The sequence below is a fragment of the Adiantum capillus-veneris genome, chromosome 8 (assembly GCF_014529385.1).
Source record: "Adiantum capillus-veneris isolate H3 chromosome 8, ASM1452938v2, whole genome shotgun sequence".
Classification (NCBI taxonomy): domain Eukaryota; kingdom Viridiplantae; phylum Streptophyta; class Polypodiopsida; order Polypodiales; family Pteridaceae; genus Adiantum; species Adiantum capillus-veneris.
Window position 1 is genome coordinate 45,138,587 of NC_140938.1, and position 14,290 is coordinate 45,152,876.

The window sequence follows — 14,290 nt, forward strand, 5'->3', positions numbered from 1 at the left end:
AACCAGAAGATATGGACGAAGATGAATGGAGCGAAATGGATGAATTGGCACTTTCTACCATTATGCTGACTTTGGCAGAAAGCGTTTACTTCAATGTAGCAGACGAGATGTCGGCTTATCAAGCATGGTTAAAGCTGAGTGATCTTTATGAGAAGCAGAGTGCAGCTTCACAGGTATACTGGCTTAAGAAGCTTGTTGACTTGAAGATGAAAGAAGGGACACCTATGTCCAATCATCTGAATGAATTCAACACAATCTATAGTCAGTTGTCAGCTCAAGGTGTCAAGTTTGATGAACCTGTTAGAGCTATGTTCCTGTTGATCACATTGCCGGAAAGTTGGGACACTTTTTGCACAGCTCCAGATGGTTTGAGCATAGCAGGTGTAGAAGGAAGTCTGCTTACTGAAGAAACCAATAGAAAGACAATGGACAAAGGCAAAGGAACAGCCTTAGTTGTCAGGGGAAGGACCAAAGAAAAGTACAAAGGTGGAAAGAGGAATCAGTCTCGTAGCAAGTCCCGCAGTGCTAAAGGCAAGAGTGACATAGAATGCTACCATTGTGGCAAGAAGGGTCACATGAAAAGAGACTGCAGAGAATGGAAAGCAGAAAAAGGCAAAGAGAAATCTGAAGACCATGGTGAGAAGAACAAGTCCTCAGTGAAGATTCAAGAAATAAATGTGACAAACACTGTTGCAGAGGATGACAGTCTAGTGTCAGGAGACATCAACTTCTTGAAGAATACAATGGAATCAGCTCTTCTTACAACATCTGATGGAAATGCACTGAGTGACTGGATTATAGACTCAGGGGCATCACTTCATGTGTCTCCAAACAAGGAGTGGTTTACCTCTTATGTGACCACTAAAGATCATGTTCGGCTAGGCAATGGGTAGACATGTGAGATCTTAGGTGTTGGAGATGTTCAATTGAAGTTTCAGAATGGCTCTTCTTTCACGCTGAAGAATGTGAGACATGTTCCCGCAATTACAAAGAGCTTGATCAGCACAGGTTTACTTGATGATGCTAGCTACGTCACCATTTTTGGACAGAACATGTGGAAGATATCCAAGGATTCTATGACAGTAGCACATGGAGTAAAGTCTGGAGGACTTTACATGATTTATGTATCAAATGTCTCTAAAAATGTAATCAATGTAACCGAGCAGCCGAACGTTTCTTTGTGGCATAGCCGGTTAGGACATATGTCCAAGAAGGGAATGGAAATCTTGTCTCGTTCTGGTTATTTGCCTGGATTTTCATTTAATGATTTTGAATTATGTGAACATTGTCTGTATGGTAAGCAAACACAGTAGCCACATAAGCATAGAAGCAGTAGAAGAGATACACAGTTGGCACTTGTTCATAGTGATTTGTGTGGACCTATGCCTAACCTATCTCTAGGGGGAGCTTCTTACTTTATGACATTTATAGATGATTACTCGAGAAAAGTATGGGTTTACTTTCTCAAGCACAAGGATGAAGCGTTTAGTGTTTTCAAAACGTTTGTGACACTTGTGGAGAATCAGAGTGGCAAGAAGCTTAAATGCTTACGCACTGACAATGGTGGAGAGTATGTTTCAAAGGCCTTTCAGGACTTTTGTGAGTCAAAAGGTATAAAACGTGAACTTACTGCTCCTTACAATCCTCCTCAAAATGGTGTTGCTGAGAGGATGAATAGGACCATACAAGATAAGGTCAGAAGTATGTTGTCTAATGCACAGCTGCCAAATGGGTTTTGGGATGGAACTGTATCAACAGCTGTTCATCTTGTAAATAGATCTCCTAGCAAGGTTTTGCAGAAGGATTCAGTGCCAGAGATGGTATGGTCAGGCAAAATGCCCTCATACAAGCATCTCAGAGTCTTTGGTTGTGAGGCATATACTCACGTTCCAAAGGAATTTAGGAATAAACTTGAGCCAAAAAGTAGAAAGTGCATCTTTCTAGGCTATGGTAATTCTGGTGAGATGGGGTACAGACTTTGGGATCCCGAATCCAGAAAGGTTGTCCGCAGCAATGATGTTCACTTTAATGAATCCAAATATCATTCTAAACCACAGAGGGTTGAGGAGATTAGAAGATTTGTCTTCCAAGAAGATGGACCTGCACGTGCAAGACAAAATGTCAGGGCTCAAGAGGAGCAAGGACAGGATAGAGTGGAACCACAGGTTGTGGCTGAGCCTGATCCACCTATTGTGCGTAGATCTGGACGTGTCACGCGACCTCCTGATAGGTTTGTTCCATCTATGAACTATGTCATGTTGACTGATTGCAATGAGCCTTCATGTTACAAGGAAGCAGTGCAAATGAAGGACTCCGGGAATTGGCAATTGGCCATGCAGTCAGAGATGACAGCTCTGCATAAAAACAAGACATGGAAGCTAGTTAAATTACCACAGGGCAAAAAGGCTCTACCTTGTAAATGGGTTTACAGGTATAAGATCACCGCTCATGATAGTCAGCCAAAGTACAAAGCAAGGCTTGTTGCCAAGGGCTTGAAGCAAGAACAAGGCATTGACTTAGATGAAGTCTTCTCTCCGGTGGTCAAGATGACTACATTGAGATGCTTTCTTGCATTGGTTGCCATATTAGATTTGGTGTTGCACCAAATGGATGTCAAGACAGCGTTCTTGCATGGTGATTTAGATGTGGAAATTTACATGCAGCAGCCAGAAGGGTTTGTTGAGAAAGGCAAGGAAGATTTGGTATGCCAGTTGTTAAAGAGTCTTTATGGCTTAAAACAATCACCGAGGGCATGGTACCATAAGTTCCACAAGTTTATGCTTTCTCAAGGCTACAAACGTAGTGAGTTTGATCACTGTCTATATACAAAGAAGGCTAAGGATGGTAGTTGGTTGATCCTTATTTTGTATGTGGATGACATGTTAATTGCTGGCAAGCACTTGGAAGAAATTTCAGCTTTGAAGTCAAAGATGGCAAAATCGTTTGACATGAAAGACATGGGTGAGGCAAGTCATATACTTGGTATGCGCATTGAGAGAGACAGATCAAAGAAGTTGATTTGGTTATCTCAAACAGAGTATATTGACAAGGTTTTGCAACGTTTCAATATGGAGAAGGGAAAGGCATTGAGTGTTCCATTGCCACCATATGTGAACTTAGCAAACAAGATTGTCCTATGTCTGAGGAAGAACATGCTGAAATGGATAAGATTCCATATGCCTCTGCAATGGGTAGTTTGATGTATGCAATGATTGCTACTCGCCCAGACATTGCATTTGCAGTGGGAGTAGTAAGTCGATACATGTCAAACCCAGGCAAGAAACATTGGGAGGCAGTGAAAGGAATATTGAGATACCTGAAAGCTACAAAGAGTATGCGTATATGCTATGAGAGTCAGGAGCTAAGTGTAAAGGGTTTTACAGACTCAGATTTGGCAGGTGACTTAGACAACCGAAGGTCTACGTCAGGGTATGTCTTTACATTGGCTGGTGGAGCAGTATCATGGCGTTCTAGATTACAAGATTGTGTTACTCAGTCTACTACAGAGGCTGAATATGTTGCAGCATCAGAGGCATGCAAAGAATCAATTTGGCTTAATCGACTAGTAACAGATTTGGGAATCAAAGAAGAGATGCCTGTGTTATATTGTGATAGTCAAAGTTCTATACAATTGGCTCGTAATCCAGTTTATCACTCAAAGACAAAGCATATGGATGTGAAGTATCATTTCATCAGGGAAATGCTCGAGGATAAGCAACTTCAGCTTGTCAAAGTTCACACCACAGAAAATCCTGCTGATCTACTTACAAAAGGACTTCCATCAGAGAGCTTTGCACATTTTCGCAAGCAGTTAGGTGTAGGGTAGTACATCACTTCTCTACATCTCTTGTATATTAGCTTGTATAGTAGCTTCTCCCACACTTAAAGTACCACATTGGACTTTAAGTGGGAGGTTGTTGGGGTATAAAACCCAATGTGGTCGCTGAGGTAAGTGGGCGGGCCGCCAGGTATGTACACATATTCTTTTGTAAAAACCTAATAAGAACTCACTATGCTCTATACATTACAGTAGAGCGAGTTCGCCATATCGTCGTGCTCTTCTTCTCGCACTCTCTCTCGCATCGCACTTCCGCTCGTACTCCTTCACAATCTTGACTGACCAAATATATATGTTTTGTCTAGTGATGTGGATTAATTGTGTATACAATCTTGGTTCATAGCAAGATAACTACGCTTACATCAAAAGAAAAGTTATAGTCTATAAGAGGTAGTATGATGGGATCCGGTGAAAGAAGTATTTCATTGAGCCTTTCTGGGCCAAAGAGAAACACTATACGTTGTTGAAAGTGTATTTTACGGCTAATCCATACATTAATTCTAATAGATCGTACAGAGTGAAAGCGATAGAAATTATCATCATGTGGGTTATTCATCTAGGATAGTATGTGAGAAATGTAGATATGAGAGAAGTGAAGAGATGAGAAGTTTCCTTCCCAAGCCCTATTCTTGCCCGTAGGCAATAAGGATACTGCGGGGAGAGATGTACCTGTAGCAAAGAGAACCAAGAATTTGTAGAGAGGATGAATTACTAAGAATGAGAGAGATAGGTTTGGTTAAGGAGATGAGATTAGATACATATATATATATATATATATATATATATATATATATATATATATATATATATGTTGGATTAGAGATGAAAATGAAAACAACAAGAAATCAAGAAAACATCAATGTAGAACACATCTTACTTGACAAACCCTTCGGCACCATTATTGATGGAGAGAGAAGAAGAGTGGATAATTCCACTTTGATTGATACACCAAGTGCAAGACCTTCTTTGATTAGAGTTGATCTTCCAAGGTTAGCTTGTTGCAAGAATGGCTAGTCTTCTTCTAAGAGAAAGTGTAGGCTTAGGCTTCTATTAATGGCTATGGCATTACTACTCACTCCCTCATGAATTCCTCTCATCAATGGCTTGCATGCTTGAGTTCTTTTCAAGGAAGAAGAGGTCCCCTTTTATAGGTGAAGGGAACCCCCTAGGGTTTACACAAGAAGAGAAGAGCCAGTGTGAACAGAAACTGAAAAAGTTGGAAATGAGTTGTCCCTGCATAATGTGGGCAGACTGGGGTCCAGTATTTTGATCATATCCCCTTATAATCCCTGACATGGGCCCTTTCATCCATGCTCCATTGACGCCGCCATCCAAGTCGAGCAATAGCTTTTTGGAATGCAAAAAACACTTTCAAGTCCACCAACTGCAGTGCTTCTTGCAAGACCACCAACACTTTCAAAACTTGTAGCATTTTAGAATGCCATGCTCATATTAGTTTGCCATCCTCGACATTTGTTGCAATCTCTGTCAAGCCGTGTTTTAGAATGCTTTTGTTGCACCAATTCTTGGCACCAATAAGACGACCAAGGGACCCACCGACCTAGCACTCTGATACCACTATTAGGGGGCATGGCTATGGTGGATGGAAGTGAAGCTTAGCCATGAGAGGAGGGTGAGTAGAAGAAATAGAATGAGAGAGAGAGAGAGAGAAAGGTCGATCACAGAGAAAATAACACACTATATTTTTCTTGATGAACCGTTTACAATATATAACGACTAAAATTAGGTCGATCACAGAGAAAATAACACACTATATTTTTCTTGATGAACCGTTTACAATATATAACGACTAAAATTAGCTACTCCAACTTGCATGCATGGATCACAAAAGGAGTGGTGTGTATATATCTCTCACAAGACTGTTTCCCATAGGCTATACCCAACAGCTCAAAGAAAATCACACACTATATTTTTCTTTATGAATCATTTACAATATGTAACGACTAAAATTAGCTACTCCAACTTGCATACATGAATCACAAAAGGAGTGTTGTGTATATCCATATATCACAAGAGTATTTCCCATGGTGTAGACCCAATAGTAAGATCTTGAAACCCAACAAGGGGGGTTCTTAGTTTTAGCCTTTCCTTTTTCTAATGTTGTTAGGTACAGAGTTATGTGCTCTAGGCGTAGTGCAAAAGTGAGAAGGTTTTTTTATTACTGTTAGGTAAAGAGTTCTATGCTCTAGGTGTAGTTGAAGATTGAGAAGGAGCGGAAGTTGTTTGTGAAGTCAGAAAGAATGGAATTCCGACTCTGAGACAAAATTAAGATTAATAGGTATAGAAACATCCCTCCCTCCCAACCCTGGTCATCTGGTCACAGGAATGTTCTATAGGTCTTTGCTATGTGCCCTATCAGTTTTGGTCATATTTGGTGGACTGAGTTGGCCGGAATGGTCATTTTTACACTCGCTTTCTTTGTGGGGATTCTGCTAACCTAGGGCTTTTTTTGGCTTTCTCGACCTCAAGGAGATGAACAGGTTAATGCACAAAAGCAGAATTTCATGCTTGTTTTTACGATATAGTCTTTCAACCAGCAATTGATATAAGGCGGATTGCTCTATCAATCGTGGTGAAATAGGAAGTGGTATTTGGGAATCTACTTGCACTATAGTCATTAGGGACACTAAATCTTCTGACCATCTAGGAATCATTTCCACAAAGAACGGATAAGCATTTGACAAATCGTGGTTGCTTCCGCTGAGGTGATCCTTGACAAGTGATCCACTCTTTGGTACGTGGTGCCCTTTTTGACTACCACTGTGAAGTCAAATTCAAGTAGGATGATGAACCATCTTATTATTCCTCTTGTGTTTCACGGCTTGTTCACCAAATAGAGTAAGGCTTGATGAGTCACAAAAAAGAAAAACTTGTTAGCTAACAAGTAATATCTGAATTTTTTGATTGCATACACCATTCCAAGAACTTCCCTTTCAATAGTTGTGTAATTTTTTTCTGCTAGGATTAGCTGTCTGCTGGTATATGATATAGGAAAATCCATAGTCCTCTCTCTTGGCTGAGCTAATATAAAACCAATAGCAAAACTTGAAGCATCATATACATGGCCATCACAAGAGTATTTCCCATGGTGTAGACCCAATAGTAAGATCTTAGAACCCAACAAGGGGGGTTCTTAGTTTTAGCCTTTCCTTTTTCTAAAGTTATTAGGTACAGAGTTATGTGCTCTAGGTGTAGTGCAAAAGTGAGAAGGTTTTTTTATCACTGTTTGGTAAAGAGTTCTATGCTCTAGGTGTAGTTGAAGATTGAGAAGGAGATGAGTTGTGGTTCTTACCATTGTTCTTACCACTCTGCTAAGTTTGTTTGTTCTATAAGATACTCGACTTGTTCTCCTTCGATTTACCTTTGTTGTGCTTCATTTCTTGCTTAGAAGTTATCCTGACGGTGGCATTGTGATCAGTAGGGTCTAGCTAAGACTTCTACATCGTATTTGATGTACTTGTCCAAACCAAGGAGGAAAGCCTCTTAGCAATCCTCATTTGAATTTCACACGAATCTACAAAATACGGCAATAAAAAGACATAACAGAAATCGCATTTTGCTTGAGGCCTTGTCAATCCTCTTTCAAGCGATCAAGTTATTGGGGTGGCATAAAATGAGCCTTGAGCTTGTCTTTGAACTCAACCCAGCTATTAGATAGTGGCTTTCCATCCACGGCATGCTCATATTGCCCGGCCATCTATGCCTCATGCCAGGCTTGATACCAATTCATGTCATCCAAGTGTAGTGATGTCCAAAAGCACCGGTTTATAAGCACCCCTACCAATGTTGTAGGGCCACACACACCAATATCTGCATCAAAAGACCCAAAGCGCCCAAATAGCTGGGAAAAGGTGACCTCTCATGTCGCATGCTTAGCCAATGCCCCATGTCCATCACATGCTGCTTCTTTCATTGACTCTTGTCACTGGAGAATTGAGTGCTTGCAAGTCTTTGACTTATCCTTCATCTTGGTCTTCGACTTGATCCCTTCTTCGTTGGCGGAAAATTGTATTCATTGGTTGAGCCTTCATGTGTTTCTTCTGAGTGCTTGCAAGTCTTTGACTTATCCTTCATCTTGGTCTTCGACTTGATCCCTTTTTCGTTGGCGGAAAATTGTATTCATTGGTTGAGCCTTCATGTGTTTCTTCTGTTTCTTGCACTTATGCTTCTCCTTGGAAGACTCTTTCCCCGTTGACTTGGACAGTGGCTTGTCCGATGGGTAAGTCAAGGAGCATGAATGCATGGAGAAACTGAGCTTCTGTTCTGGATGCTCTTGCATCTCCAAACCTCTTTAGACAATCTGCTACAGAATCCCTCCAAAAAAGGGAGAAGCAATAGGAAAAAAAGTGTCCCAAAATCGTTGACAATTCGTAGCCAGGGTATCGTCTTTCCGCATCCTTAGATGTTTCCAAGCCGTAATCACGTCGTGATCATAGTGCTCAGTCAACCATGCCAAAGTAAACGCTCTCTTGAACTTTACTCACGTTTTTAGAGCTTTACTATGGTCAACCACCATGTATGAGCATTGCCCTGGAGAAGAGACGTTGCCTTTTGTACCTTGCAGGCTGGAAAGAAGTTGCCCCCAAAGAAAGCGGTGTCAAACTGTTGTATGCAAGCAAGAGCCCAAACCACCCCATGGGCACGCTTTTATAGGCATCGTGGCCCAAAAGCAACTGGCCTGCCAGGACTCCGACGGCTTCTGCCGCCGTGTCGCTCGTTCTCAACGCCCATTGTAGAATCGTGAGACCGTCATAGGGATTCTGGCTACCAAAGCCCGCGTTCTAGCCCCTGCGCTAAACAAAATGCGATCGATTTGAATGTCCCCCATCATGCCTGTTTCTTCCAACATGTCCTTGCTCTTGACAGGAGTGTTGAGCGGCCTAGAATAGGATGAGAGGGATCCTTCCCGTAGAAGCAAGGGCAGAAGAACAGCAAGCTCACCTCTTCCTCTTTGTTCCAAGATGTAATTGCAAAGATGTAAGTATCATGCATAATCACATATCCTAATTCCAGGCTTGCAGCTCCTTAAATGTTGTCAGGAGGTTTCACAATCTGCCTGCAGAGCGCAGACTTAAAACTTCAAAGCTTTCAGTGGAGGGGGGTGTGAGAGAGAACGACAAGCCTGCAGAGCAAACACATGCAGACGATGATCGATGAGCGGAGACCTGGGGGGCTGCGCGAGGGATCGACAAATCTGCAGGGCACAGACATTTACGCACGAAGAATTTCACTCAAGATTGGAATGGGGGCCGCGCGAACGCGAGCCCCCGCTGCCACAAATTATGACGTGCACTCTCCCGCAGAGGGGAGATGCTAGGGTGCGGCCCGTCCGCAGTGCAATGGAGGGGCCGACCCTAGGCCATCGGCCTTCTTGCTCACCGATTGACCCCGCCCAGGTAAGTATGCCTTCCCATCTTCCCGCGCCGATTTTTATACCTGCGCCCGAAAGAGGCAGTCCTTATGGGATATGCTGGTAGCGTGCCTAGGACGCGGTCGCCTGTGGCAGTTATTAGTGGAATATTCTCTTCTGCTTCCTTTCTCACGTTCGTTGCCGTGTATGGCATGATTATGCCAGCCTCGTTGATTGCCGTAGTATATCCACCAATTCCTTCTCACGCTTATGGCCTAATGCATATCATTAGGTGCCTAACCATGATCCTACGCTTTTGCCTAAACCCTCCCACCAATCGGTACCTAAGGCTCAAGCTTTAGGTCGTCGTTGACATTCTTTTTTAACAGTCGAGGAACCTCCTTAAAGTCAACAATGCAATAGTAAATGGGGAGCCACTGTAGCTCAAGTTCCTAGGATGTACCATATCATATCATATCAGCTCAGCAAAGGTCATGGCAAAACAAGCATACCTTGCACCAACCGATTTCAAAAGTTTACAAAGTTTTCTTGGTTTGGTCACTTTATCATTGGGATTCTTCCCTCATTTAGAAGCACCTCTAACAAAACTAAAGGTGTTAAGTACCAACGGGACACAGCTTGTGAGGATAGTTTTACAAAGTTGAAAATACCAATACAAAGGCCTACCATGTTCGCTTACGCAGATTTTCAAAAGCCATTTTTAGTACAGACTGATGCTACTGCAACAAGATGAAGAAAACACGTAGGAACCGGTCTCTTTTAGTAGTCGCGCTCCCACCGAGCCTGGACTAAACTACTCCACCACAGAGAAAGAGCTCCTAGCAATTGTATGGGCGTTTGCAAAATTCCGCCTGCACCTTCATGGCAATTCAATCCAGGTCAAAGCTGACTACCAGCCAATCATTCCTTTGCTAAACAAATCACACCCACCTGCTAGCTGGCTTTTAGCACTACAAGAGTGTGGTTCCACTATCAAATATCGAAGGGCGTCACTAACTATGTCGCTGCTTGCTTATCTTCACAGGCATGGCATATACAGCATAGGAAGCCACCTTACAACAACAAGATAAAGGAGACTTTTGGGAGCTTACAGGCACAGTCACATCACCCTCGTCACCAACCTCCAAGAATCTGCGTACCCTAATACGGCCTTGGGATAAAAGAGAAATGCTAATAAATGCAACTTAGCAATGGATCTCTTGGAAGGGCAACGCAAAGCTTGGGAAAGCCAAAAGTCATACAAAAGATTTGCAAGCTCCTAAGCAGTGTTCTAGGATTTTGACAAGGCTCATGGGATCAATTTTCCTCCTACAATGTTTATACTTTGTTGCTTCTTCGTCTTCTCCGTTTTGTTTCTATCCCTCCCCAGGTGGTATAGAACCATTGGATCTAGCCCGCATACTTCATTTGTAAATGCGAGGCTAGTGACCATATGATTAGCTATGGTATTTTCACTCTTCTACAAAAAGAAGGATAAGAAGCTAAGATATGCTCACAATGTATATCAACATTTCTTTACCCTCATCATTTCGTATCTTGACCACACAACCTGTTATGTACACAGACATCAGGATGGGCACCTCAGCTATGTCCGACCAAGTGTGAACATGGCCCTATGGTTAGGGCAATTAAGGAATACTATTAATAAGACCCTAGGGTCATTTTTTAGCTATCTTGTGTGATGACCACACTTGTACTCTAGGCCCTTGAGAGCTCTACTTGTACACCCGTATTAGTGTGAGCTTGGAGGTATGGGGCATCAAGTCCTTGGTGTAGAGGCTAGACCATTAGCTATAGGCTCTTAGGCTTGGGGGTGAGCCCGTCTTGTCTCTTTGGCTAGGAGGTGAATCAGATGTCTTCTCTCTACACTCGTTATGCATGCGTATGGATTGTGTCATGTCATGTGTGCAGGATGGATCTAGTATGAGACTAACATTAGTATTAGTCCTCTTCTTGGTCATACAGATGCCATGGTAGCGTACAGAAATCCATTAGAGCTCATGAGGCCATGATGGCCTAGCTTGACATGCTCTCTACCCTCTTGCATAGGGTGGTATGGGATGCTACTAGCAAGAGAGGAGAGCAAGGGGGGCACATGAAAGCCGATGTTGGGAATCGATGGTGAATTTTCATTGTCCAAATTCTTGTGTGTAGAGATTGATGCTAGTGTTTGTCGCATAGATGTTTTGTATGTTATCTTATCCTCTCCCATGCCATTTGTGCTAGGAGGGTCTCGTTGGGATCACTCCACAAATAGGACAGCACCTTCAAGTGTGTGTGTTGCAGTGAGAAGGATTTCATTTTGGACTGTGTTTTCTGGGTCGAGTCCAGAAAAGGGCCATTTTTTCCATTCTTATATGCTAGCCATAGGGAATTGCAGCCCATGGAGCTAGCTTTTGTTATTGTAGCCCATGGAGATAGTCTTCTATTGTGATTAGCCACGGGTGCAAAATAGGGCTATATGGGATCCTTGCATACATGCTGCACCTTGTGGTTCATGCATGTTCAGTAGTAGCAAGGATCTCCCATAATTTTGGGTGATGCTAAGGTGTTAGGCACAAGTAATAATGGTAGAGGTAGTGCAACGCCCTACACCAGCCCGTGCAGGTGTGGCACACAACAACTCGCTCAGGGGAAACAATAAGCTGCCCAGACAGGTGCAGCACGGTGGCACAGAGTGGATCCATGATATCACATATTGGCAAGCCTAGAAGGCAGCATGTTGTGTGTGGAAGCTAGCTCCGACTACGCATGCGCGTAGGCGGTAACATTTAGGGCTTCATGCATTCAAAGGTTGGTACACAAACATACATTGCTAGAAGAGTGAAGTGATGCAATTACTTACAAAATGCTCTGGCATTCAATGGCTCTTGACATCTCCCAATCACCCCCAAACAAATGGGCTCACAAAAATCCTGAATTGGACAATTAAATAAGTGATGATTGCCTATGTTGATCTATTGCATTACCATTGGGATGAAATCCTACCATATGCAACACATGCATACAATACATCTACTTAATGCTCTACAAGAATAAAGCCATTTAAAACATTGTATGGTAGAGACCCTAAAGTCCCCTAGCCTATAGGCACATCTATCACCAACAATTGCTATAAGAGTGAAGTGATGCAATTACTTACAAAATGATTTGTTAGTAAATAGCTCTTCACATCTCCCTATCAACCCAAACAAATGGCTCACAATACTCGTAAGGACAATCAAATTTACGCCGTTGCTGCATATGTTGAGTCCCATTGAATTAGCACTAAACGAAATCCTACCATATGCAACACATGCATACGATACATCTTCTCAATCCTCTACAAGAATAAGCATGTCTAAAGCATTGTATGGTAGAGATCCTAAAGTCCCCCCTAGCCTAGTTGAGGTCATGTTATTGACTTGTACACATGCCTCCTATACTAAGAGATGCAGTCATTTTCATTATCGAGATAATGCATAGGTCATTGTTTACTACCCTCTTTAAAGGAAAATCCTCAACACAAGCATCCCTAGTTTGGCCCATATAAGGTAGTGTAGATGATAGGTCCGGATAGTTATCATTTTTGGAGCGAGATCAACGGCTCCATGACCATAGCCCTTGTGGAATGTATGAAGCCCAATTCCCCAACATTCGCTTATCGAGGGGGGGGGTGTCGTGTAGTGCCACGTTACATGCCCCACCTTGGCGTTCCAGCGTAGCAACTAGCTCCTAGATCCTACCTACTAGCGAAGATGTGCCCAAGAAGGCTGGGGTGAAGATCTATTTCTTGACAAAGCGTGGGGCTCCAAGAGTCTACAAAAGGGAAGCTTGCCTCATAGTAAAGGGGGGGAGGGGGGCACAAGCTCTGGTGAGTGATTGATAGCCTGTAACAAAGAAGACCAGCTTTGGTGTACACCTTACAGTATGAGTTGCTCGATCTGGGATAAAAGGAGAAATGCTAAAAAATGCAATTTAGCAATGAATCTACTTGGAAGGGCAATGCAAAGCTTTGGAAATGCCAAAAGTCATACAAAAAATTCACAAGCTTCTCAACATTCCTTTAAGATTTTGACAAGGCTCGTGGGATCAAAATAACGGGCCATTTAAGTGTTAAGAACCTTTCAAAAGCAAGGAATGTAGGATCATAGGCGGGAGATAGCCAAGGTTATCCATCAAGCCCAATTTATTTCCTACAATGTTTGTACTTTGCTTCTTCTTCTTCTCTCTTTGTTTCCATCCCTCCCTAGGGGGTTGTCGGCCATGCATGATAGCACCATTGGATTTGGCATGCATCCTTTGATTTTCAATGCAAGGCTAGTGATCGTATGATTAGCTATGGAAATCATATTTTTCTACATAAGAGAGAAGAATAGGAATCACAATGTACATCGATATTTCCCCAATTCCCCAACCCTATTCACTCCCTCTCTTGACCACACAACCCCCTTTTTGAGTTGGTGCCCACCCCACTTGCAACCTCATTGTTGACCCCTTTGGTGATAAGGCAGGTAAAGAGGTCTTGGGGGATGAATGATTCTATCAATGTTCGGTTGCTTGCCTAGTGTATTCCTACCTTGCCTCTATAAAATGGGGCTATATGTCATGGACTACAAGTGTTGACACTTGGACTACTTCACGCATGTTCTTTCAAGAGCTACAAATGGCCCTTCATATTTCCTTCTATCTTTGCATCCGATCTGGAGTTTATGTCCATAAAGCAGTAGGCTTGGCATCAACTAGTTGCCCATGCTCCGTGTACCTTTACATGGCAAGAGAGGTGTGGTTGAATGCGTTGGCTCCCCCAAGTATCATCATAAATAGAAACTCCAACTTTTTTCCTAGGTCTTCTAATGTAGCCCATAGGCACATACATGCACCACAAAAAATAGGGATAAAGCAAGCAATCATCCATAGAGTGTAGGATGGGAATACCTAACATACTCAGAGCTTATCATAAAGTAGAGCACTTTCATGAACTTCTACAATATTTATAAAGATGATTCTTGGATGTCGACTACAAGGCTCCCCTAATGGTGGGGAATGTTTGGGAAACTGATATCCTAAGGACTGGCCCT

General features: G+C 42.6%; 1 non-coding gene across 1 annotated transcript; it reads right to left on the reverse strand.

The window, feature by feature from the left end:
* Positions 1–9,101: 9,101 nt before the first annotated feature.
* Positions 9,102–9,263, reverse strand: LOC147452060 (U1 spliceosomal RNA). Its single transcript, XR_015189041.1, has one exon. It is a non-coding gene; the product is annotated as a U1 spliceosomal RNA (small nuclear RNA).
* Positions 9,264–14,290: the final 5,027 nt, after the last annotated feature.